At 40.7% G+C, this 27619-nt stretch overlaps 2 pseudogenes across 1 annotated transcript; one reads left to right on the plus strand and one right to left on the minus strand.

Annotated features, from left to right (window-relative positions):
• Positions 1-511: 511 nt before the first annotated feature.
• Positions 512-27139, minus strand: LOC110046241 (nucleolar protein 6-like; annotated as a pseudogene). The gene is made up of 24 exons (XR_016208958.1): positions 26645-27139; positions 22288-22466; positions 21329-21489; positions 20535-20684; positions 19246-19405; positions 19018-19138; positions 17411-17475; positions 16425-16526; positions 16102-16217; positions 15346-15523; positions 14501-14620; positions 13455-13603; positions 11414-11633; positions 10660-10786; positions 8819-8973; positions 7713-7873; positions 7256-7408; positions 6400-6497; positions 5723-5847; positions 5342-5434; positions 4349-4534; positions 3955-4056; positions 1954-2007; positions 512-712 (listed from the first exon to the last, which is right to left on the minus strand). The product of XR_016208958.1 is annotated as a nucleolar protein 6-like (transcript).
• On the plus strand, positions 23526-25443 carry LOC149107572 (uncharacterized; annotated as a pseudogene).
• Positions 27140-27619: the final 480 nt, after the last annotated feature.

A 27619-nucleotide genomic window follows, 5' to 3' on the forward strand; every position in this document is an offset into this window, starting at 1 on the left:
TTCTGTGGTTCGAAAGTGGGTTGTTAGGTATCATCCAAGTTCACCCAAAACATTTCACTTTCTGACAATTCTAGTCTTCTTGACAGCCGATATTTTTAGGTCACGCAAATGTTCTTCCCAATGGCAGCTGCTTCAACCTGAACCACGTTCGTTTGCGCGTCTTAGCCAATGACAGCTTCGCTCAAATATTCCGCACTCCGGGCCGTTACTGGAGAGGAGCATTGCGTGACCAACTTAATAACGGCTTTGAAGGAGACCAGAACAGTTCTGGTCATTTTTTAAACAAGCTGACTCTGAGTACTAGGAAAAGATTAAAAAGGTTAAAATGTTTAAGTACTAGGCGTACTAGACAATTAATTCGTTGCGATAACTTAAAATAGTCTCCTCCGCAGTCGTCTTTTTAAGATGTCACGCAACGCTTAACCGTGACATCCTAAAAAGGGGTTGCAAAGAAGACTCTAAATATATATGGTTATCTGCGTTCATTGCAATCAAATAGATGGAAACGTAATTATAGGTATTCGATTCCTTTAATAAAGGTGTTTTTGATTTCATCAAAGCTTTATTATTTCACTTTTACATGACACGTTTGTCCTCTCCCTTTTCACGCATTCAACACTTCGATCTTCTTGACCAGTCCCTCTCCGATGGTCTGAAAATCAGACAAGATGGCTGATATGTTCGGGATGACCAAGGTCTTGCCCTGTTTGGACTGAATACAAAAAACGACTTAAAACAACAATAACAACCACAGCAACAACCAAAACAACAACAGCAACAAAAGTTATCATCACAACTAAACAGTTGCTTTACCATGAAAACGTTATACGAGAATATCTCAATAAAACGGTTTTTCGATTGATTGTCAAAAGCATTCGAAAGCTACATCGTAATCTTACCAACCTGAGCAAACATATTAAGTTTGCAACCAATCAGGAGCAAAGGGGAAACCAATTGGGGTTTTACTTTCGTGCGTTTTCCCGCCCTTATCATCAGTTCCATATTTTCTCGCGCTGGGCAATGTTTCCATGCTTTATCCCGTTTAGCAACGTTTGCAACTTTTCCTGCGCTTCCCAGCGTTTGTATGCTTTTTGTTGCTTGGCAACGTTTGCACGTTTTCCCGCGCTTGGCATTGATTTTATGTTTCCCCGCGCTTCGCTGCAGCTGCATATTTTGGTTGGAGTTTTGATTATCCTTTGGGATCATTCACTTTTGCTGCGTTTTTATAGGTGGGGGTGGGGTGTTCGGGGTGGGGGTGGGGGTGAGGGTTGGGGTTTCTTACAAAAGTGAAGGAGAGTTCGTGGAATTTCGAAAAACAATCTATTTTAAACAATCTATTTTCATAGTTAACTTCTAAAAAAGTTAACTTTTATCCCATGAGAAGTATATCACCTTCACCTTTTACACTATAAAACAAATTGGAAGGCTGACCGGACTTTAAAAAAGGGTCAATTTAATACTTTCTATGGTGCCATTCTCCTGCTGTGAGATATTTTCCTTTCACTTTTCCGTCGAGATCCCCGTTTATGCTCTTAGTCCATTTACGAAGTACATAGATATCACCGAATTGGACTCCACTCAGTCCTATTAGCATTACTTATAATCCATGAAACATTTTCACACGCGCGATTAGTTTAAACGCCTCACGTGACCTAATAATCCCCAGCTAAAACTGGGGAATATCCGAGAATATTTCTCACTTTTCAAAACTGCGCGTGTTGCGAAAACTATTTGAAGGATAATACACGTAAACAAAATAGCCTCCATTTGACTTTGAAAATATGCTCGGATATTTGTCCGCGGACATTATCTGTTCCTCAAAGCTCACAGTTTTCCTCGAGCTACGCTCTCGGAAACCTGTGCGCTTCTCGGAACAAATAATGTCGGCGGACAAATATCCGAGCATATTTTCGCGCCAAATGGAGGCTATTGTATATAGATCTAGTTACCAACCTTTTCAGCCGTTTGAGGATTGATTAATGGCATCTTGCACTGCGCGTGCAACACCTGATAAAACGTGAACAAATTACAAATCAACAAGAAAGGATAAGGAGACAAAACAGTGGCAATTGCTGGTTTTCACTGGTCATGTGATCAAAACCAAAAATCGTAACCATTGAGTAAATTAAGTCAAGAATCTGGGATATGACACATCGATGATATAATGGAGACGCCATGTTGGTGCCCCTCGGAGGGGCACCAACATGGCGGCCGTAAAGTAACAGAAACATCTGTCGTTGAGTTTCGCTATTGAAACGAAGCGTTATTACTCTTGAGCTCCGGCACGTTGAAATAAATAATTCTTCTAGTGCAAGAACTGTTCAGTTTGCAAAAACTAAAGCGAGAACTCATCTTTTGACCTACGCGACAGCCTGGCTAGGAAATTCAAATGTGTCCTACAGTTACAAAACGAAGAACCCTGTCGAGCTAAGACATTTTAAAATGTCAAGTTTCTAAAGGGTCTTTTATATGATGACACTGAAACCTGAAAATGGAAAGGTAATTTTTAATTTTGGAATATGGCCACGTCACATGAAAACCGGCAATAAAAGAATTTGACACATCAAGTTCTAGGGTTGGTAGATATAAAATTCTAATCACTCGTTTACAGATCTATTTTCTATGAATTCCACTGACTGGAAAACTTGTTTTACTCGGGTTATGTCCGCCCCATACCGCTTCAACTTGGTAACGTTTTAGATTACTTTATGCCACGTTATGACATTGTTCCGACTTTAGCTGAGGGGGGTGGGGAAACGTTGACATAGAACATGGGAACTTCGTGTCCAGATCCTTAGGACATCTTGGTTCGAGATAAGGAACATGTCATACTGCGTTCACATTAGGAATAAACATGTTTAGACTAATCACGAATAAAACATTAGACTGTTCGCAGCCATTTTTTCTTGTATTTTTATTCGATCGTTGAACGCGCGGGTAAAATCGCGAGAGCTGGACGCCAGCACAAAACGGGAGACTTGACGGGGTAGGGGGTAGATGGTCTAATAACTAATGAATGTTTCATCAGGAAAAGCGTTCACATCAGGCGGGGCTTTGTATGAATCATGATTGAAATGCGTCTATTTTGAGAATGATTGAAATAGTTTCGGTGCAGCTCAGACGAAAAATGTGAACTTTGAGTTCCTGTCAGGGACGGGACTTAAGAAGAAGAAATTGCCCGAGGACCAATGATTTTTGGATTTCCTGGCAACTTCCCCCGGATATTTCCGTACCATTAGTTCCTATTACGCAAATTCCGAAATTTTTGATTGAATGGAACGCGCCCCTTATGCGAACAAAGGAATAAAAATTACCAACTTGTTTTTCACGAAACGGGTTTCAGATAAACAGGTTTTCGCTAAGCTAAACAAGTTTCGTTGATCGTGACAATGCAGTTTGATAGCTGTAGATGTCGACCTGGCTTTTGTTACCATGCCAACGTTGGTTTAGGCAGACAGAACCCAAACAAAAAACTGGGGAAACGATGTTTAAGTGAGGACCAGTTTTATCTCTGATGCTACAGTCATTCACATTTATGACGCGAGTACTTTAAACTGTTATGACACGGTATGGTAAAGGTAAAAGGTCAATCCTACATACGAGCCAAGAGGTCTATCAGCTGGAGCTTATCCCGGTTTCTGAAGCATGAAGCGACTAGAAGTATCTCTACTACCCCTGGATGGGATGCTAGTCCATCGCAGGGTTGCCCCCAGCAATAAGTTTGCCGGTACCCATTTATACACCTGGGTGAAGAGAGGCACCGTGAGAGTGAAGTGTTTTGCCCAGGGACAGAAGGGAATGTCTCCAGCAAGGGCACGAACCCGGACCGCTCGATCCGGAGATGAGCGCACTGACCGTGAAGCCACCGTCCCTCCCACAGGACACGGTATGGAGAATCTAGAAATTAATCTATACTAAGACTGAAGGAGAAAAGACTCCAAATGCTGCCTGTACCTTGAACGGAGCCGGCACAAAACTCTGAGGCTTCCATAGAATTCCTATCAAGTCGCCTCCGTACACATCGTGAAAGAACAGCGCAATGTCAGAAAAAGCATCCTGGAAGAAAACAAAACAGAGAAACCAAGGAAACAGAGTATTTGTCAGATTGCAGTGGGTATAACTTCACTTCCGTTATTTACCGAATATTCCTTGCAAATAAAATTTGACATTTCGTTCATTGGATCAGAAACATATATATATATATAACTACTTCCAGAGGCTTTTCTCAGGGTGTTAAGATCAAAAAGGCAAATGTTTGCTCCATATTCTGCAGGGTAAATTTCGTAACTTAGGATTACTCAAATTACGCCAGAAACAGCTTAAGATTGCTCGTCGAATCTTTCCTTACCTTAAGTTCTTTAAGATACAACTGTGCAGGATCAAAGTTTACGACCGGAACTAAAACTGAAGGACGTGAAAACGAGGCTTCTGCCGGATGTTTCCCTTTATCAAGGGCCTGGGTTCTACGAGGGAGAAGACGACTGTGCAGATGGATGATGACGTCATAGTGATCCAAAGGCGGGCGGAAGATTTGCTGAGGAAAGTAAAGACAGGAGCGGAAGAGTTGCAGTGAAGACCCGCGGGTAAGAACCAACATGTTTTGAAGTTTGGCAAAATAGTTCCTTGTATTTTGAGGTAGCTTTTTGGCATTCGAGGTTAAGTAGGTTTTTATTTGGGTTCTTAATTTCCATGAGGGAGATATAGTTATTGATTACCAGAAAAATCAATAAAATTGGGTTTGGTCCTTGAATATGCAGAACTTATTCAGAACTGTATCAGGTATTTTCTTGTGACACAAATTTGCCCTCTCAAATTCACATTCCTTGGTGAAAATGTTTTACCGTAATTCACATAATCGAGCCTGCTTGATCTTGCTTGGCTTAACAGGTTCTTATATCTTTGGGTATTAAAATGGCAAATTTCTGCCAGTAGGTTCTTAAACCAATTGGTTCTTACAGGCGGGCTTTTACTGTATTAGCATGGTCTTCTTTGCTGAATATCGGCAATACGCTAAGTCTGTCTTGGGTGAGGGTCGGGCAAAGAATAAGGGGTCGGGTGGGTGGGGCAGTATGCCATACACCATTCTTAGACAAGTCGCGTAAAATCCTTCTTTGCATAAGGCATCACGTGCTGCAAAGTGGCTAACTTGTGCTTGGGATAATGGAACCTTACTTAATTTGAATTGTATGACAGACATCACTTGTCAAAAAAATACAACAACAACAACTTAGAAAAACCCTTACCGGTGATACTGTTGGAAAGTACCTTACTCGAAAGGAATTAGGGTTCAACTTTTGACAGTTACCAAGGTGACGCCTCAGTCATCAGGTCATCGTCTTACCTTGAAATCGGTTGGCTGTAGTGCGTATGTTTGAATTTGACGTTCCAAGATCAAGTGTGACTCCCTTGCTAGGCCAGAGAGTCTGTTGACAATCTATAGCGGGAAAGACATGTAAATACTGATTCAAGAGTAAATACCGTTCTAAATAATGGACAAAACGTTCTATCTACTAACAGTTTGGAACGCGCGTTAACCTTAGTGTTTTGCAATTCTATAACGAACAAAAATCCAATTTTCTCAGTTCTTTTCAGTGTGAACTTCGGCCTGATCTACAGTTAATTCTTCGGTGCACAACATCCTCACATCCTCACATCCTCACAATAGACTAAATGAGCGATGAAAGTCAAAACTAAGCGAAATAGTCCAAACAAATCAACTGACCTGTTTAGAAGGCTTATCTTTTGTCCACATAGAGCTGAACTTGTCCTTTGGAGTAGAGATAAATATTGCTGGAAGTTGCGTTCTGTTTTTGGAAAACTTGGAGGATATTTCTTGGTAGTCAGCCACTATTGAGAAAAACAACACAAGTTCACTTAGGTTAGCATTTTCCACACGTCCAAGAATCAACATATCGATTCTCCTCACTGTTGTTTATTCATTCTATTTAAATCAACATGGGAGACTTTGATTTTTGGTCAGTTGGTCACCACAGTTTCTAAGTTGGTACGGAGAAAAACCCCAAGACAATCACGGTTTTGGTTAACACTGTCTAATGAGTCAACATATCGATTTTCCTCACTGTTGTTCATACATTCTCTTTAAATTAACATAGGAAAATTTGACATTTGGTCATCACAGTTTCTAAGTCGCTGCAGCGAAAAAAACAAGCCGATTACGCTTTCGGTCACGACTTCCCTCAGGAGTCATGATCAACATGACAATTCTTCTCACTGTTGTCCATATATCCCCTTCAAATTGACACAGGAGAATTTGATTTTTGGTCACCACAATTTCTAAAATGACTGCTTTCTTCATTTCCAAACCCTTCTCGCTTGAAACTTGTTAAAAAAAAAAAATTGAAGAAGTGAACGATAAATAAGGAAACCTCATTCACTCACCAGAAATGTCGTTGTTAAAATTTAGAATGACAGGAGTTGTTTCCCAGTCGGTTGAAGAAAGAAGGCAAAGAAATCGGAGAAATCCAACCAGGGGAGACCTGTAAGAAGGAGTATTGTGTAAACTGAACAAATTTTCTGCAGTAAATACGTATTTATCATTTCAAATGCACTTATTCGTGAGGAAGAAAGCCAAGTAGGCGAGAGTCGATAGACTTCTGCAAAGCTCGTGAGCACTCCCATGTCAAAAGGACAGCGGTGATCGTCGGAAATGTTAAAAAGAATCTCTAAGAGGTAACAGGATCCTGTTTACAGGGCGTGGCTTAAAATTCTTTTCAAATCTAAGAGGTACTAATTCGAAAACAACACATTAACTGACTAGAGTTGAAAATACGACGCGCAGCGATGTATTTTTGACGAAATTAGAGGTGTTTGGATAGCCGATGAAACACTCTCTCGAGTGTTTAATATATCTTCCCAATCAAAACAAAAACTAAGGAGTAAACGGAGAAATAAAATCGTCAAAATCTATGCTAATCAAGAGCGGGTATCCAAATCTCCCTCATGGTTGTGAATTTTCTTTATTTTAACTTGATGAATTATGAATGAGTTTGAGACGAGAATTTGCAACTCTAAGAACACTCATTTCCATGTTGGAATGTTAAATCAATACTCCATTTCCGACTTGCCTTTTGCCTCTGTTTCACAACGAGTCCTTGTTTAAAACATTTCATATAAAATTGAGTTCGATTTACAAGAAAATCAACACGTTGGTGCAACAAATGATTCCGAAAAAGACTCTTCTCGAGTCCTCACAGGGACGTAAAGAAACTCAGCCGGAGGTGGTCTATTGCGTTACCCGGGAGGAGTAAAGGGGGCTGGGGAGAGGAAGAGAGAAGCCACCAGTAACTCAATACACTCATCAGTCACGTGATCAGCCATCAGTTGAGCGGCCACCCAGCGTTTGGTCAAACGGATAGTTCCGGTAAATCCGCGGTAATGCTGTTGTATGCTGCAAAACCAAAACAGCAACACGAAATGATAAGTACAAGTGAGGCATTGCCAGTTTGGTTTGTCACTCGCAAACACACACGCTCCTGTGAATTTTGACCAGAATAGAAAGGATACATGTGTCTTATCAGCCAAGCGAGTGGTTTATTTGACAAACTCAATGACCTAGGCAGTTTTAAATCACAGTTAGTTACTTATTAATATCCCATTGTATTATTTTTATTCAAATTTTTACATTTGGTGTGATATCTTACGACTTTTAGCGACTTAACTAAGTGTATATGTGGATGTAGAAGAGTACCTACCCATGAAGTGTGCTTGTTAAGAGCGGCAAATGCGTTATTTCCCGTTCTAGTTCTTTAGCTTTCTTCTCGTAATCTGTTTTAAGCTCCTGTGTGATTTCATTCTTTTGAAGCAACACCATTTCGCGGTAATGCATAATCTTGATTCTAAATACAAGGCCATCCTGCCGGAGAAAAACACAGGAATTGCATGCTAAAAAGGTTCTCATCAGCTCACATTTCAAATTAAGCAGGACCAACCAAGGCACGATAAAGAGGTGTCTGATTCGATCCCAATGAAGTTGGACCCACTCAAGTTTGCACCCCTCACGTCACGGAAGCTGACTCTTCAGTAAGGCGGAAATATATTGTTAGTAAGACCGCTATCATTTAGTTGGCTTTCCAAATTCGTTAGCCAATCAAGTGGCAGAATATCGCACGTGAAATTTCCTTTCCAGCGGACGAGACTTTTGTTGGTTTTGATAATACAAGTGGTCGGAAAACAAGCAAAAACAATGTCAAAAATATCCAAAACCATTCTTTCCTGTTGTAAAAGTAAAGGTCCTGACGGGTTAATAACAGCGCTATGATAACCTGTGAACAGACAATCTTTTTTTGCTGCCGTGAAAAGTAAAGAACGCCTGATTGCAGGTTATATGTCAAATAACTTAGGCACCATCTACACTACGCTGGAAAAAATTTAAAAACGGCCTTTTCACTCCTAAAACGCATCAAATATTTACCCTCCACAGTACTAAGCAGGAGAAATTGGAAAACGCAACAATCACCGGTCGTTTTGGATTTGCGTTTGAGGAGAACTGGGGCGGGGAAATCACATGATTATCGTGACGTCATCTATTTTTGAAAAGTTCCGTTTTCAAATTATTTTCTGTTCACAAGAAAATGCAAAGCCGGCGTTTTCAAGTTCCTCCCGTTTGAAGAGAGTTTTCAAAAAGCTCCGTTTTCATGACGGATTAGTGAGACGGTAGACCTAACCGTAGAAATAAAGATCGGTTTTCGAATTTCTTCGCCGCAGTGTGGACTAGGCCTTAGATGAATCCTATTTGTGGAAAGCCAGTTGGTTTTGTTGACGCGTTAATCCTTTGAACCGAAATTTTTCAGTTACTCACCTTGAGAACATCTACATGCTGAGGCGAAGCCGCAGTTACAAGCGAACACTCGCTTTTCAGCAACTTAGCAAGTCTGATGTGAAAAGCTGCTTTAATGTGTTGAATAGCAGCTAGATCATCCGGCCATTTACCACTGGTCTCGAACTGTAAAACAACTTGGAGAAAGCTAGAGCTTTAGACTTTTACCTTTAACATAAAATAACTAAATTTACAGCATCAAACACAAAAGACATTTCAGGAATGGAGATTAACTTTTTAATACAGGCTAGTGGCATGTCAGATTTTACCAGCCAGAACACTGAGTTTTTAACTCGCCAGATTTTCCACTAGTCAGATTTAGGTTTCCATTTTTTTTCTTTCTTCTTTGGAATGCTTCATTACAGCTTACAAGATATAAAATCATTGAAACGTTGAAAACTGTAGATATTGGAGAGGTTAAAGTTAAACAAATTCCAGAGATATCCCTTTCGTAATTCCAACTGTGTTCAATTTTTACAATCTTATTTAGCTATTTATCGGAATTAACAACTCTGTCAAGTTTCAATTTCATGAAATACTAGAGGCTGTTTTTTTACTGGCCTAAGAGTTATAAAACCCAACCTGCTAGCCACATCTGAAGTTATACTAATGTGTTATTGCTATCAGTCTCCATAATTACATTTTCGAGTCTGTAAGACTTCAAACAAAGAGCAACAAGCAACTCTAACTTGCTGACAGCACAATACATTACTCTTAGAGAAAGTAGTTCTTTCAATTTTCCACAATGTTTTTATTGTCATAATTTATACACGCTACTCACTAGCTTGTTCATGACTATTTTTCTGTTAGCGCCTTCTGTTAGGGCCTTCTGTTAGGGCCTCCAGACTTGACACTTAGCTGTGGACTACTAAATTTTATCGACAACTAATTAAAAAAACGTAGTGTGTGAGATGAATTGTCGACAGCTAAACGATAAATTTTTAGTTGAAGACAACTAGGCAGTTTCCCATTTCGAAAAGGGAAACTGCTTTAGTTGTCGGCAAGTACGATTTGACCGTTTTTTGGGAGTCACATGACACACATTTGAGCATGCGTCTTGTGTTTTGGGCATGCGTAGTGAACGTCATTTCCCAAGCTCTCGCTGGCGTGACTTAGGTATGGACAACCAACACTCCATAGTGTGGAATGCTCGCATGGAACACAATTAATTGTCTATAACAAATACTTGTCGACAACTAAATGTCTCGTCTTTGGAGGCTCTTATATATCATAATTGTATTGGAATTTATGAACTTTAGATCACGAGCTTACGCGAATTATAATTTAATGTGTCCGTGGTAGAACAGAGAAACGGAAGGAAGCAGGACCTTTCAAGTTCATGAGGCAAAGCTCTGGAACGGAATTCCTCTAGAAATACGTTAAAAGGACAACATCGGTTCCTTTAGCTCGGCCATGAAAAAAACATTTCTTAGCATAGTGTTGTGAATAGAGATATTCATGTGCTTTGAATTAATTTTTAATTCTGAATAATTAATTTTATAGATATATATTAACTGTAGATGTAGAGATGTTTTTGCAATTAATATTCATACTTTGTACTATTCTAAGTTATTTTATAATTACTCATAGATGTTTAGCACAGAGGGTCACTAGTTTATCAGTTCATACTGTCATGTGTCACCCTCAGTAAATAAAGTTCATTAAAATAATGATAATAATAATAATAATAATAATACCAATTATTAATATTATTGTTATTATTATTATTATTATTATTACCATTACCATTACTATTATTATTAAACTAAGGTGCTGTGAAGTCGCAGCCATTGTAAGAAAAATGTTCTTTTGTAGAATCTCACCTTCCATGGCTGGACACCAAATTGTGTGTTTTGTTTCCGAAGGAAGGAGTACTTTGCACGCCAACTTTTCATCACCAATTTGTGGCTTAACTTTGCTATTTTTAAAACAAGGGCTTGGTGGAAAAACCTAGACAGAAGAACAACAAAGCCTCATAAATCTTTCTTATGTGCATACTTTTGTCTACAGTGTAAGTAAGGCCTCCCAAATGCAAAGCTTAGGGTTATTTTGTTTCACATGTAGCCCTCTAAGGCAAAAAAAAAAAAAAAATTGTTAGGCTTACCACTACCCTGCTATAACGTTTTTTGAGTTTTGATATTTTCACTTGTTTTGTGCTTCTTATTGTTATCCCTAGAGTGGCTTACCATTAAGCATTCTTTCATGTACATGTATTAATATGTAACAAAATTTTTCGTTGTCTTCAAGTTTGTTCCAAATACAAGCCTGATAAGTTTTGAAATGTAAAATTTTTCCACTACATGTAAAATGCGCATCCCTACTGAAAGCCGTCCAAAGAAAAAGCCTTTTGAACAAAATAAGCAAAAATCTTACTATCGTCATTTTACAGTATAAGGCAAATAACTTGTAACATCTTTGCCAGGAACCGATAAAAATTCCGCGGGATGGAACTGATCTTTATCAGTTTTTCTTGTTGATGGTTTTCTTTATTCTCAGCACCTGACTGCTTAAGACTGTACTGACATTGTAAGGGGAAACTGGATGTTGATCATAAAAACTCCTAAGTGTTTTCCCTACCTCTGCTCCCCTGAAAACAGAGCTAATTCCCTGAATCGAGTTGACATTGAGCGGCAAATCCAACGCACGGATCTGTTTACACAAAGCATTGTACACCTGAATCACTCTCTGAGCTTCTTCATCACCTGTTCCACTGTCACACGATGCACCATGTGTCTGTAGTACACAGTCCAGCTGATTCGCAACAAAAGTCAGCAATGCTGGATCAACACCACCGTGTCTACAAAAAAAAATTGAGTTTTAATAAACTTTCCACATGCTAGTGGGTCAGGTAAAGGTGGCTTCAGGGGAGGGGGGTGAGGAAGGTGGAGGGTGGAAGGGGGAAAGGGGCAGGAGGAGGAGGGAGGGGAAAAGGGAGAAGGAGAGAAGGGAGAAGGAGAGAAGGGAGGGGGGGAGAAGAGAGGGGGAGGATGGAAGGAGAAAGAGGGAAATGGGGGAAGGGGAAAGGGAGAAGGAGAGAAGGGAAGGGGGAGAAGAGAGGGGGAGGATGGAAGGAGAAAGAGGGAAATGGGGGAAGGGGAAAGGGAGAAGGAGTGAAGGGAGGGGGGAGAAGAGAGGGGGGGGATGGAAGGAGAAAGAGGGAAATGGGGGAAGGGGAAAGGGAGAAGGAGAGAAGGGAGGGGGGAGAAGAGAGGGGGAGGATGGAAGGAGAAAGAGGGAAATGGGGGAACGGGAAAGGGAGAAGGAGAGAAGGGACGGGGGAGAAGAGAGGGGGAGGATGGAAGGAGAAAGAAGGAAATGGGGGAAGGGGAAGGGGAGAAGGAGAGAAGGGAGGGGGAGAAGAGAGGGGGAGGATGGAAGGGGAAAGAGGGAAATGGGGGAAGGGGAAAGGGAGAAGGAGAGAAGGGAGGGGGGAGAAGAGAGGGGGAGGATGGAAGGAGAAAGAGGGAGATGGGGGAAGGGGAAAAGGGGAAGGAGGGAAGGGAGGGGGGAGAAGAGAGGGGGAGGATGGAAGGAGAAAGAGGGAGATGGGGGAAGGGGAAAAGGGGAAGGAGAGAAGGGAGGGGGGAGAAGAGAGGGGGAGGATGGAAGGAGAAAGAGGGAGATGGGGGAAGGGGAAAAGGGGAAGGAGAGAAGGGAGGGGGGAGAAGAGAGGGGGAGGATGGAAGGAGAAAGAGGGAGATGGGGGAAGGGGAAAAGGGGAAGGAGAGAAGGGAGGGGGGAGAAGAGAGGGGGAGGATGGAAGGGGAAAGAGGGAAATGGGGGAAGGGGAAAAGGGGATGGAGAGAAGGGAGGGGGGAGAAGAGAGGGGGAGGATGGAAGGAGAAAGAGGGAGATGGGGGAAGGGGAAAAGTGGAAGGAGAGAAGGGAGGGGAGAGAAGAGAGGGGGAGGATGGAAGGAGAAAGAGGGAGATGGGGGAAGGGGAAAAGGGGAAGGAGAGAAGGGAGAGGGGAGAAGAGAGGGGGAGGATGGAAGGAGAAAGAGGGAGATGGGGGAAGGGGAAAAGGGGAAGGAGAGAAGGGAGGGGGAGAAGAGAGGGGGAGGATGGAAGGAGAAAGAGGGAGATGGGGGAAGGGGAAAAGTGGAAGGAGAGAAGGGAGGGGGAGAAGAGAGGGGGAGGATGGAAGGGGAAAGAGGGAGATGGGGGAGGGGTGAAGGGAGAAGGAGGAAGGAGAGAAGGGAGGGGAGAGAAGAGAGGGGGAGGATGGAAGGGGAAAGAGGGAGATGGGGGAAGGGGAAAAGGGGAAGGAAAGAGGGGAGGGGGGAGAAGAGAGGGGGAGGATGGAAGGAGAAAGAGGGAGATGGGGGAAGGGGAAAAGGGGAAGGAGAGAAGGGAGGGGGGAGAAGACAGGGGGAGGATGGAAGGAGAAAGAGGGAGATGGGGGAAGGGGAAAAGTGGAAGGAAAGAAGGGAGGGGGGAGAAGAGAGGGGGAGGATGGAAGGAGAAAGAGGGAGATGGGGGAAGGGGAAAGGGAGAAGGAGGAAGGAGAAAGGGGAAGTGGAAAGGGGAAGCTCAACTTCAGTTTCCATTGCATGGTGGAATGCTAGTCATCATGCCCTGCTCCAGCTGTGAGTAAAGTTTTAGAAATAATTTTTCACCTTTGAAGAAGATGTTTAATAATTCTTCCACAGATAGTTCTTCTCTCTGCCATGCTGTTGCAGGACCAAACCACCGCCTCAAGAATAGAACCATCTTTAAATCGGCGCAACTCCGATTTCTCACCCCAAAATGCACAGAAAGATGGAGCCTGCCAGGACAAAAAAATAACAGCAAGTGAAAATGCGTCATGTGCAGTTTAGGAACAAATCTTTTCCTTTGGGAGGAGGAAACCAAACATGAAGATTTTTTCCCACCCTTAAGTTCACCAAGGATATTTTTCAGCAAACACAGGATCCTAAGGTCACAAGGACCTTTTCAGTCTTTTTACTTCCATTTTGGCAATTGTCCAATCCCCTACAACCATCAAGATCCATCCCTTATGAACTACAGGCAAAGTAAATAAAAAAGTATTATCAAGTGGCAACTGAGACTCCACAGGGGGGGAGGACACACAGGCAAAGGGAGGGGAGGCTGGATGGAGCTTAAAGGTACAGGAAGCAGATCAGATTTTTCTCAATATACATTTGTATCTCATTTGCAGCTGAAAACTTTGTTTCATTTTGTTTTTCTGATATTGAAAGCTGGATACATTGTACTGTATGTCAGGGTTCTGGCTAATTTACCAATGTACAATTATGTAGGGTGTCAAGATATGGAATTCCAATGGGTCAATTCCCACTGCTCCAACCAAATCGTTATAAATTTTCTATCAATTTGTTGGGTCATGTACATGTAGCTGACCTTGTTGGGTGTTTGCCCTGAGACCCCTCACTTGTCTAGAACACTGGTACATACATAAATAAAGAAAACCACTGACCCTCAGTGCTGTCAACTGAGTGTTCTACATGTATATTGACAATTAACAACAGTGTACACTGTGCATACAATAAAACAGATAACCACTGACCGGTACATTGACTACACTACACAGAGTACATGCTAATAGAACAGATAACCACTGACCCTCAGTACTGTCAGCTCAGGGTCCTATATGCATTGATTACAATACACAGAGTACATGCCAATAGAACAGATAACCACTGACCTCACTACTGTCAGCTGGGGGCCCTGTGTCAAGCACGGCATCTGCATGGTCAGAATTCAATAACAAGCCCAGTGTCACACTGCTTTGACTTCTGGAGAGTGGAGCTTTGTTCACAGGCCACTACATTAAGAGAGCACAAGTTTGAAACAACACACCGTGTGTTAACTACATAAAGAATCTAAATCCACAGTGGTTCATTACATACTAAAAACTAATTCCTTATAGCTGCAAAAGGGTATTAAACTTAGAAAATAAGGTTTAGCTGGGCGTATACATGTAGATAACCTTTGCATGCTTTAACTAACCATCAATTTATAATACTAACCAAATGGTAAAAATTCTGATGGAATTCATAATTTTTGTTGTTAATATCAAGAGTTTCAGCACCAACTGTTGTAAATCTATGGCAAATTTATTATAAAAATTCTTGCAATTGAAGATTACAATGAATGATGGAATGAATAAATCGCAAAACAAATACATGTAAGTTGTAGTTTCCATTTTGGTTTGTATCAAGATAATTTAAGCACTAATTGTTGAATGCAAGGAAAATTTATTGCAAAGATTGCTGAAAATTATAATGCATGAATAGTTTCCAGTTGACACAAAGACTTCTCAAAAAGTACCAATGACATCCAAAAGATTTCCAAAATGTGACGTATGAACTTCTAAAGATTCTTTATTTAATAGCATGCAAACAACCGCCTCAGTTAAACTCTATTGTCAACAAACAACTTCTCTCTAGCTATTCAGCACCAGACATTTCTTATAGTACTAGTTGGAAGAAGTTGCTAAAATATCAAGACAAATGCAGTTCCCCTGATGATCTCCTAAATTTAACTCACCTGAAGTGGAGTTTGTGGTTTGAAGTAAAGCATCTCTACTCTCTTTCCCAGGCCTCTAGTGACAAGATGAAGCAGCCAATCAGTGACAACTGGGGTCCAGTCTCCTGGATGATCAATAAGGTGACGGAGAAGATCATTTCTCCTGCAGACCACTTCTAAAGCACTGATTTTTGGAATTCTGCAAGAAAAGTGTTTGAGTATGGGTGAATCATTAACACAAACTTGGACCTCAAGTTCTGTGCATGGAACCCTGATTGCGTACTTCAAGAAAATATCCATACGTCCCCCCACAGTTGAGAGATTTTTTCCAAGACCTCCCACCCGTTAATTTCAATTAAGCTTCCTACATTTCTTTAAACTTTTTGGTTTCACAGAAACCTCCTAACCACACCCCCAGGAAATTCAATCCCATCTGTGGGAGGAATATGCATGTTTTCTGAAACAGCACATTTTGACAAAAATCCCTCCAAGCAATATGATGAGCCATGATCAAAATAATTTCACTGAAATTCTACATATGTGTACAGAAAATTGAAAACAATTTATTCTTTTAAATTTCCTGTATTGCCTACATGTACATTTAGCAATAAAATCTATCATGTTTTGATGGCGGTTGACTTGTTGGTAATTTCTCTGTCCCATCAGTGAATGTCAGGGTTCTTTAAACTCACTCTTGAACATTTAAAGTTGTATGTAAAATTAAAATTCAATGTCAGCTAAGTCAACAATCAACAACATTGACATGCTTGTACTCACTGTAAAAATTGATCAAATGTTTGTATAAATGGCACCGGCTTCATGAAGAGCACTTCAAAGCTGTCCATAAAACTACTGTCCAAAAATTCCAGCGACAACCTGGCCTCGTGCTGCAGCTGAGAATTAATCAGAGAAATAATCGTGAAAAGTACAATCCTTGATGACGGCAAAATGACATCTTTTCTGTGTCATTATGTCACAAGTCTCGACAAATGTGACAACTGAAGATTCTTATATTCTAAGAACAGCAGACAAGGCTTCTGATTGGCTAATTGCAAATTTGGGTGCGGTAATTAATGGTTAATACAACACAGTTCACTTACTTTCCTGTATTGAGCTGCCGTCATCCCAGCACACAAGTTAAGGTAGCCAGATGGATCAACAAACACGACATCAAACCCTGAATGAAAATCTGCCTTTGAAGGCTGTAAGAACGACAAAATAAAGAAACAGTTTTCACTTGTAGTGGTGGTGAAGACTGCATGTGTCATTGACTGTGAGAGCTTTGTTGGTTGGGGCCTCAGTCCCTGGGGGTCTGGCCTACAGGAGTTTGCCAGATTGACTTAGGGGTTTTGGCAACCGGGAGTGAGTATTAATTGTGACAAAGCATCGTGAGTGGAAAATTACTAAGATTAGGGCAAACTGTGAGTGAGGCTGTGAAGTTGAATGAAATCAGTGATTATTTACTGTGGATATCAGAGCCCAAACTGGAGGGGAATTCACAAGACTAAAGGAGCAAAGGTCCTGGTCTTCCCAGCTCAAGCCTAGAGGGTGAGTAATGGGCAATTCTTCCATCCCAGTAAAACATAATTGATTGCAGAAACCTCATGAGGAATGCTACATGTACACAGTGTCATTTTGTGGCATGAAGAAGAAAGCCAATGATGAAATGACAGTGAGTCCAACAAAATGTTTATCTGACATTTTTAGAAACCTCTTTAAAACCTCTAACTGCTTTACTGTGCACTATCCTGAGAAAATAGAGGAAGTACAGTTTAACCTAAAAAATAGCCAACTGGGAGTGGGTCATGTTTCCAGCTCCCAGTTGGCTAAATAAATGAGAGCTCAGTCAATTGGTAGAGCACTGCACCAGTATTGTAGTGGTCATGGGTTTGAATCCTGCTAAAGACTGTTTTTTTTTTTTCAGGCTATAATTTCACAACTGCTTAAGTTATGTATATAACTGCGATGATCATGTCTTCATATGTAGTGGAACCCTGTTAATCTGACAGTCAGTGGGCCACAAAAATCTTGTGTACAGCTGCAAGTATTTTAATATATATAATTCAAATCTGCAGAATCAGCTTACCACATTCCCTTCTTCAATGTCTTCTCTGGTCATCATTATTCCTTCTTTAGTCCAGTCAGTGGATCCTAACATGATTTTAACGAGCATTTCAGAAATAAGAAATATTTATGAACTATTAGTTTGAGTGTCGTCATCTCTGTCAGATAGATCACAACATCTAGCTAAATATCTGGCAATTTTTTCAGGGGATCCCAAATGTACTAAGCACCATTGAGGAAACACTCCTTTCTTTGTCTTAGTAGGCTTAAAGGGCCTCCACAGACTAGACACTTAGTTGTTGACAACTATTTGTTTAAGACAACTAAATTTTATCAACAACTAATTGTGTCCATAGCGAGCATTCCACACATTGGAGTGTTAGGTGTCAATGTCCAAGTCAGGTCAGCAAGACCTTGAGAACATTCACTATGCATGCTCAAAACACAATAAGCATGTCAAAGGTGTGTCATGTTTTGATAGTTGTGGACAACTAAACCAATGATTCAGGACGACACACAGGAAAACTCGTCAAAACGTAGTTGTCAACAACTAATTAAAACCAGTTTTCCTTTTCGAAAATGGAAACTGCTTAGTTGTTGACAACTAAAAATTAAGCATTTAGTTGTCGAAAGCTCATGTACGTTACATTTTTTAGTTGTGCCATAATATTTAGGTGTCGATAACAAAATAGTTGTCAACAACTAAGTGTCTGGTCTGTGGAAGTCCTAATAATCATATATTGGAGGTGTTCTCAACAAAAGGATAATAAAAGTCATTTTAATGAAACATACTAAATGTAGAAATGCTCTTGATTCCCCTTGATAAAATCATGCACAATGTACATCTTATCATAAATCAGATTTACATTGTTCATCATTTGATAATCCAATTGCATTCTTCTTAAAACAGAGTTTGCACTACGTACTCAGGAAAGATAGGAATTCCATGTTTTTCACGGTACGAACTACTATAAAACTATACTATATAAAGCATTCTTTTTCATGGTGTAAAAATTGATGCTTTAAAAAACACGGTCTGAGTATTTGACTTAACATTACCAAGTTAACTGATAGAATTTTCTTCTCCTACAAAATTCCACAAGTTTTCCAGGGGTAGGTTGGAAAAAAGAGAATTTTCAAGACATTTTCTAAGTCCTGAAATGCTGCATACCAGCCAAGTGGCTCATCAGACCAAAGCTTGTCCCAGTCTCTGTAGCATGAAGGGACTAGGAATACACTGCATTTCTACTCCCCCCTGGATGGAATGCTAGTCCATGGCAGGGTTACCCCCAGCATTAAGTTTGCCATTACCCATTTATATACCTGGGTGGAGAGAGGCACAGTGAGAATGAAGTGTCTTGCCCAAGAACACAACATACATGTACACAATGTCCCCCGGCCAAGGCTTGAACCCAGACCGCTCAATCCGGAGACAAGCGCACTAACCATGAGTCCTCCCATGGGACTGAAAAGTACATTTTAAAATTCCAGGAGTATGCAATGACTTCTAGGAGCAGTGCAAACCGTGTTAAAGGCTGAGCCTATTAACGATTCTTTTTATTCTCATCACTTGTCTCCTTGATAATGCATGCAGTTGTAAGGAGAAATCATATGTTGATTGCTAATTACCAAGGAACTGTAGAAAAACTCTCAGAATCTGGTATGAGCTCACGTGCTTGTTGATCTTTTTAACTGACAGTAAATGAGAGATGAACATAGACACTAAAAATCCCCCACAATGGCCTTGTCCCTGCGTGAACAAAGAATAAGAAAGTGGTGACCACTTACACCTCAGTCTGAGTTAACTATAAAATTTTACAAGACAAAGTGTAAAATATAAACAGAAAATGCCAAAACCTGATCAAGTTTGCGCTGATATGCCAAACTTTTATTAGAGCCACCGCGTCTTTCATTCCTGGGAAATCAGTGATGCACTTATACAAATGGTGAAAGTGCTGCTCCAGGAACATGTCCAACAACACCAAGGCATTGTAATGAGGTGTTAATATTCCTGTGTCTAAAAACGTAACACAAAACAAGAAAAGAATTATTGTTAATAGTGTTTCATTGATTAATATTAACTTCATTTATTGACATTTGATCATTTAATTAGTTGCGTGATTGACAGCCGATGGTGTAATCACTAAGTAAGTTGATCTTTAAGTTAGAATGACACGTTTTCAAAACCACGAAATCAGAGACAAAGGTCATAAAGCATTTTGTACCTTACGTTGAACATCGCTAACCTGTAGTGTTTTACTGCTCGATCTGCTGACCCGTTTCGCTGACCTGTTACTGAAATAAGTTTGACTGGATATCACGACAGAAGTGACCGTTTGTTTATGTAACCCGTTGAGTTTTGAGAATTATATTTTCCATGCAATTTCATGAATCGCTCGCTATTAGGTTTCTTAAGAATTATGTATCTTATGTATCTTCCTTATAGATCGAATAAAACAATATAAAGATTTTACGATTCTGTATCCAGTCATTCATCCGAGAACCATTTTTTCCCCTGGACCAAATAGAGGCCACAACATTGCAAATAAATATTAATACTTATTGTACATGTAGCAACGTTTTAAATATAATATGTACTCAATGGTTTAAAATGTTACTTTTTAAACCCAATGTGTGGTTTGAGAAAATATTCATACCCACCCTAGAGCTTAATTATATTTGTTGAGAGCATCGTAATTTGGAAATTCCCAGTATGTGGGAGATCTCAAAAGCCAAATATTTTATAGAAAAGTATGAAGTTAGACTGGAATTCCTGGAGGGGTGGAAGGGTTCAACCCAAAAAAACCTTCATGGGGAGGGCATACAACTTTCAAACTACACGTAATATAAATAATTTTTCCTAGAGAAACACAATACAATTCCAACATCCCTTCCAACTTGTACATGATAGTAGTTTATTAATGGTAAAAGTATCAAAAAATGTACAAGAAAATGAAAACTGTAGGAAAATTGAGATGAGCAATATTAAATGATTAAGATTAGATTTACAATCAGTCTGTAAGCTACAATATAATGTACAGCTGCATTACAAAAGTTTGTTTTCCTGACATCTTAGCCACTGATAATTAATTAAAAGTGACTCACAGGTTGTTTTGCCAATAACAAATTATAGAGTTGTAACCTACCAGCCCCATCTTCTGCCACGCCCTCCTTGCCATTGAACCAGTTCTGTCTGACATTATTCTTTTTTGGAGAAAACCTCTGAGGTTTGAATGTACATGTACCCACTGATAATCAGGGATGCAATCTGATGACAAACTGTTTCCCAGCTTTACCTATGAGAGGAATCAGTTGTAAGCACGTTTTATTCAAGATGTCAAATTTGCAACTTGTGTGAAACTTCCTACTGCACTTGTAGGTGTAGGGGTATATTATGAGTTATTGACCAAGGGGAAGGTCAAATAAGTACGAGGAAAGAAAAGACCATGTATACTAATGACAGTACACTTATCCCCAATTCTCTGTGATTTTTAAGGGAATGGCATCGTTTGAGAAAACATATCTTCGGAGTCTGTCTTAAACAAAACACATTTTCGGAGTCTGGTCTTAGGAAATAAAACTTATTGGAAACATCCTCAGAAATCTTTGGAATGTCCTCCTGAAGAAACTTTTGAAAGTTTGATCTTTTGATATACATGTAGTTGTGCCTTCTAAAAATCTTGGTACTTGCAGGTTAAAAATCTCATGCCTGTGACTCGAAAACGTTGCTACTTGGCAGAGGCTAAAATTGGTTTTTCCGATGGGGAGAATTAATCCATTGAACAGTACGAGTGCAGGTGCAGGGTTACATGAAGGGCAATGGTGATCCATTTGACTTTGCACCTGCACTCACCTTGCACAGTGGCTTTTAAAACACATGTTTCAAACCTCTGTGGAGGAGAGAGTACATACAGTATTTAAGCGGTGTTTAGTTACTAACCTTTAGACTTGACCAGAAGGATTGGTCTCAGTACCTCACCATTCATGAGCATGAACTGAACACTTTCAACTCTTCATTAAATGTGCTGCTATGATACACAGATATAGAGCACGTTTGTGATGGTATCTCATGTTCGAATAGTCCTTTGGTTGAAAACACTCCTAATGCCAAAAAAATATTACAAGCCTGCATTAATTTCACTTAATTTCACTTAGTTATACACACTGTCTGGTATATATATAACACGCTAGACACTTTGTCCGAGAAACATGTGTTGTATTATAATGCATTCACCATTGTACATTTACATCTATGTACAATGTACATGTAGAGCTCAATATTACGTGTATTTGTGTATGCACAGTAGGACTACTCTGAGAATCAGCCTAGAAATGGACAGAATGTTTGTGTTGACAGTGTAGATCTATATTAATATACCATAGCTTATTTACATGCAGAAAGGCTATCCTACTGAAGTTACATAAAAGGATGTATGCATGAATATGACGAGACTTTGTAGACACATACAATTACTATTGAATTTCACGGAAGTGAGAGATGGAAGGAGAAGCCATAAATCTAGCTAGCTAGTGAATGTACAGCATTCATGGTCTTTTCTTTCCTTCCATTAAAGCTTCTTCCGTTAGCTTTAATTCCCATTGTTTTAAAATAAAGGCTATCTCTCTCCACCTCTCTGATCACTGCGCTGGATAAATGATGACACAAACTACAAGTCAATCACCTACAAGTTCAATTACAATACCATTCATTTCTCCCTTTCAAAATGATAACAGTGAGATTGGAGGAACTCCAGAATGAACCTGCAGAAAGTACCTAGCCAACCCCTTGTAGCTTGCCATGTTCAAATTGTGTTCCAAAGTACAATGTACATGTACATGCATGTACAGTAAAGGAGCAAAGAATGAACTAAAATGTCAAGCAATCATAAAACCTCTCACCTTCGGCATCTCCACAGCAATATCCACATTCAAGTCTGGTTTCGTTCCTGTCTCAAGAAGATAACTTCCAACAATTTTGAAACTCTCTGGTTTCCGAAAACAGAACTTTCCTTTCACGGGTGACGGGGTAGGGGGGAGAGGAAACTTGGTTCCCCTTGGAAGACATAAGTGGCCTGCCACTTGCAGAAAAGAAAGTGGAATATATTGTTAACAGGCCATATTCGTATTCCTTGTGTTAGACTGGAACTAGCTTACAATGGAGGCTCACGTAGGGGAATATCATAAATAAACGGCACGCAATGCATGCAGAAGCGATAAAGTTTAAAAATTGTTCCTAGAAGATTGGAACCTGAGCAGACAAACTGATTCTTAAAGTTTTGTGTTAGAAATTTTAAGGGTTTACATTTAGGGTAGTCCATTGGTGGTTCATTCAAGTAGTTCATGTACCAGTCCGTCTGTAGTTTCCATGCAACGGTTTTATTAGAAATTGAGAGAGGTCGACTTAACTGGGGGGATTCTTTTCTTCATTTGGAAAACCTTACCCTCGCAGGTTCACACAAGAAGTTAAAAGACCAGAAGCGCCCCGCCCCCTCCACTTCAACTGCAGTATTGTTTTGCCCTGAGTACCAGGGGGGTTCGTGCTCTCACTCTAAGGATCATTACACCATGCTTAAAGGAGAAAAGAAATGGCTTTGTCATATTTGTGCGGCTTGTTGGGTGAAGGACAAGACTAAACGGATGCATTCCAAATATTCCGATGACTGCCCAAACAAACCAAAAGAGTGACTAGAAAACACTACTTCTGTCCGTTTATTCAAGACTTTATTGTTGCCGGTCCTCAGGAATTTGGCGGTCAGGACATTCACGATTTTAACAGGAACTCCTCTCAGGACAGTTATGTTTTTAACAGGACATCTGCTCAGGCTCTCTGTGGTCATCAGAACAAACCAGATCTTCACAGGACACCTTTTCAAAAATTTTGTTGTCAGGACACTCAGGATTTCTCCCACACATCTTTTCCGGACTCGTCTGATCAGGACACTCTGAATATTTTTACGAACTCCTTTTCAAACAGTTGTGAGTTCCAACCGACATTTTCTCAAGAACAAATATATGGTGAGCGTGGCACGACTGGCGTGGCTTACAATCAGGAGGATATTGTTTCTTCTCTCATTACAACTCGAACACTTTCACAGGACACTGGTGCTTGCTATAATATTCAGGAATTTAGTGTCGACATGGTTGCGCTTCACGAGGGTGTTTTTGCTTCTGGTCTACCTAATTGCAGAGGATTACGGATACCATTAGTTTCAAAGCTTATCATTCCGCAGTGGAGGTCTTATCTAAGTGATTATCACGACAATGTTATCGTTGACTATCTTGAGTTCGGCTGGCTAGTGGGTTATGATTACGAATAGTTTGGTTTTCCGGTCAGTCAATTATGCAATCACTCTGGCGCTACCAATTATCCATGTGATTTGGCCCTTTATCTTGACGCAGAGCTTGCGAGACATTCGGTGGCAGGTCCATTTTCATCTCCACCATTTTCTGGACAGCTGGCGGTGTCACCTCTTAATTCTGTTCCAAAGAAAGATTCAACCGAACGGCGAATTATTCTTGACCTGAGTTAGCCTTTGAACACGTCTGTCAACGCTGGAATAGATAAATCGCTGCACGAAGGGGTGGAGTTTTCCCTGACATATCCTACGGTGGATCACATCGCTAGTCTAATAGCTCAGAAGGGACCAGGTTGTTTGATTTATAAGTGTGATTTGCGCAAAGCCTATCGACAATTTTACATTGATTCTTATGACTTCCCATTATTGGATTTTCACTGGAATGACGGTTACTATTTTGATGTCGTGCTCCCTATGGGTTTGTGGTTGGCCGCGATGGCCTGTCAATGCATAACGAGTGGTATTTCGTACATTTGTTCATGGCGGGGCTTTGACGTATTAAATTATCTAGACGATTTTCAAGGCGTTGACGTTCCGGACAGAGCCGCAACTGCCTTTTGTTTTCTTCAATCCTTACTGGTCGAATAAGGAGTAGAAGAGTCCAAGAGCAAAGCCTATCCGCCCACTACACCTACGACCTGTTTAGGGGTTGAGTTTGGTACTCTGGCAATGACGAAATCGGTTCATCCAGAACGTTTAATCGAGATTCAAGATTTACTAAGACAGTGGTCACACAAGACAAAGGCCACTAAGCGAGATTTGCAATCGGAAAACTGTCTTTTGTGTCTTTGCTCGGAAAACTGTCTTTTGTGTCTAAATGCATAAAGAACAGTCGCAGTTTCTTCATGCAAATTATTGAACTTCTTAAGCGCCTTAAACACAATCATCACTGAATTTCCCTGAATACAGAATTTCGAAAAGACATTTGTTGGTGGCTTGACTTTATCGCTGTCTACAATGGAGTGTCGATCATCCTGAACGTTCCGTGGTTGGCTCCCAATTGTGTTTTCGTGACTGACGCCTGTTTGACAGGATGTGGCGGCATTTGTGGTAACACGGTTTTCCACGCACCATTCCCAGATTGGGTCCTTCAGCAATTTTCAGCCATTCATCAGTTAGAATTTCTAGCTCTCTTAGTTGAGATTCGTTTGTGGGGCGCGCGTTGGGCTGGTTTACGAGTGCAAGTCTACTGTGATAATACAGCCATAGTCACAGTTATTAACTCCGGGAAGACGAGCGACCCTTTACTGGGAAAAATTCTGCGTAACACATGGCTGCAAGTTTCTTCACAAGAGTTCGAGATCAGAGCGGTTCATTTGCCGGGTGTAACCAACCGACTTGCAGACTATTTATCCCGATGGCACTTGGACGTGGCCAAGTATTCCGGACTTTTTGCCGCGGAATGTGGGGATGCTGGATCTATTAGTGAGGAGACTGTCACGGATGAGTTATTTGCACTCAATAGTGATTTGTAACTTCTGTTCTTTTACAGATGCTGAAAGACTTGTGCTGGAGGAAGACTTAAAGTGCACACGGCTACATGTGTATGCTCCAGGAACTCATAAGAACCATAGGTCACAGTGGAAAAGTTATTTAGCATTTTGTTTATATTTTGATTTTAAACCAGTTCCTGCTACTGCTCATGTTATGCCATTGTATTGTCAATTTCTTAGTCAATCCCTTCGTCTGCAGTCTATTCGTAACTATTTAAGTGGGGTTAAACTCTTACATTTAATAGCGGGGTTTGATTTCCCGTTCCTTCAGTCGTACAAGGTTCGTTTGACTTTGAAAGGTATTCAGCATACTGTTAAGCATACCCCTAATCAGGCACCCCCCATTACACCAGATATTTTGTCCCAATTGGTTTCAGTTACTGACCTTGGCGACGGCAAAGAGGTTACGTTTATGTGTGCCTTTCTTTTTACCTTTTTCCTCTTTGCTCGGGTTTCAAACATTCTTCCCCAAACAGCATATCATTTTGACAAGGTTCAGCACCTTTGTCAAGGAGATATTTTTGAGTGCCGGGTTGGTTTGTTAGTGTTATTTAAATGGTCCAAAACAATTCAGTTTGGGGAATGTAGATTGATGTTACCTTTGGTACGATTAGAGAATAATCCTATTTGCCCTGTGGCCACGTACTTGCGCATGATTAGTTTCTATCCTGCTCCTCCCTCGGCTTCCGCGTTCACTTGTTCCTCACGTAGGAGTAATTTCGTTTCCATGCACAAGAGTGAATTTATTCAATTTTTGAGGGCTAAGTTGGCCCTTGTAGGGGTTTCTTTTCCGTACTTATATCGTGGACACAGTTTTCGAAGGGGGGCCGCCTCATTTGCGTTTCATTGTGGGGTTCCAGGTGAACTAATCCAAATTTTTGGCGATTGGGCATCCGATGCGTACAAGACTTATTTAGAAATTTCTTTGCCAGCTAAGGTTCAAGTAGCCGAGCAGATGAAGATTCGTCTTTTGCAGAATGCCAAGGTCGTATAGTTTTATTACAAGACCACCATCCTCTTTTATTTGGGGTTCCTCGTTGGTGGGCTGAAGTTTCATTTCCGGTTTAGTTTTTTTTGTATTTGTTTCTTGTACTGGAAATAAACTTCCTTTCCCAAACAAATGTTGGGTGGTTGTCTTGTGTCTTGGTTAGTTTCTCTAGTGAAAATTAATGATTAAAGATTAAAGATTATTTTCATATCAACAAAACTTAGAAAGATATTGCAGACAACTTAAGGAGAATGTTGAACGGCCTTTCTTTTTCAGACTTGTAACAACGCTTTCCTATTGTTTAAGCTTACGTTTGCAGCTGATAACAAATAGAATGAACAGTCAAACGAAAACAGCAACTTATGAATGGATCAATTCTCAGCTGGTTTGCATGCACATGCCAAAAAAAAGCTGTTTACCTCGATAATCAACGCCGTTGTTAAGCTTCACCACCACAGGGCGGCCTATAATTTGCTTCAGAAAGTCACTTGGAGTTTGTTTTTGGCTCATCTTTGAGTTTGCTTAGGATGAACCAAGATTCCTTCAAGATGGCGTCCGCGAACTCGACCCAGTACTTTCGTCCGAGAATTACTAGAACCTGTCAAGGACTTGCATATTGTAGGACGTAGGAACTTAGCGGACGTTGACATCGAAGTAAGCGATCGCGTAGAAATATAGTGGGAAACTAACCCTGAACTAAGAACTTAAGGGCCGATCTAGGGGGAGGGTGCAGGGGTGCGCAACCCCGCTCCCCTGAGATGACCTGCTGCTTTCTAATACAACTGGTATTCTGCCAAAAAAAATTTGCAATCTGTTTACTTGACCAGTCAGTTACCCCATTCCTTAGTGGTGCAGCCCCTCCTAAGAAAAATCTAGGATCCGTCCCTGGAACTTTTTCACCATCATTGCGAACTTGGAAACATAAGTTGATGGTTTTCGCTCTAACATTTAGTTTGTTTACTGCAGTTTGTTTACTTACGCAGACGCAAAAATAGCTCGGGAAAAAAAACAACAACCTTCAAAAAGCATAAAAATTGCGAATGAAAAATGTGAACTTTGCACAAAAGAGACAGATGTCTTGGCATTACAGGGTGTAACCTGTACGTGGAATGTATTTTCTGTGTCAAAATAAAATTCGTTTCCTAAGAAAAAAATAATGAAAAGGCTCTAGAATACTGTAAAAGTTTGTTTTCCAAGACGAGACCGGAAAATCTCCAGAACCAGTTATAACTAGACTGCAAAACAGTCGTTTTCGGACGTTTTCGGAAGGCGCGAAGCGCTGTAAGCGCGATCTTCGCGTGTGAAGCGCGCGAGCCTCACACGCCCGCGAAAAATTAGCGACTCTCCCCATTCTCCCTCGCCGTTTTTACACTCGCTCCAGACCTTTCGTTTGA

This window comes from Orbicella faveolata, unplaced genomic scaffold (genome assembly GCF_042242905.1).
Source record: "Orbicella faveolata isolate gen_17 unplaced genomic scaffold, um_ofav_v1 contig_26, whole genome shotgun sequence".
In the NCBI taxonomy this organism is placed as follows: domain Eukaryota; kingdom Metazoa; phylum Cnidaria; class Anthozoa; order Scleractinia; family Merulinidae; genus Orbicella; species Orbicella faveolata.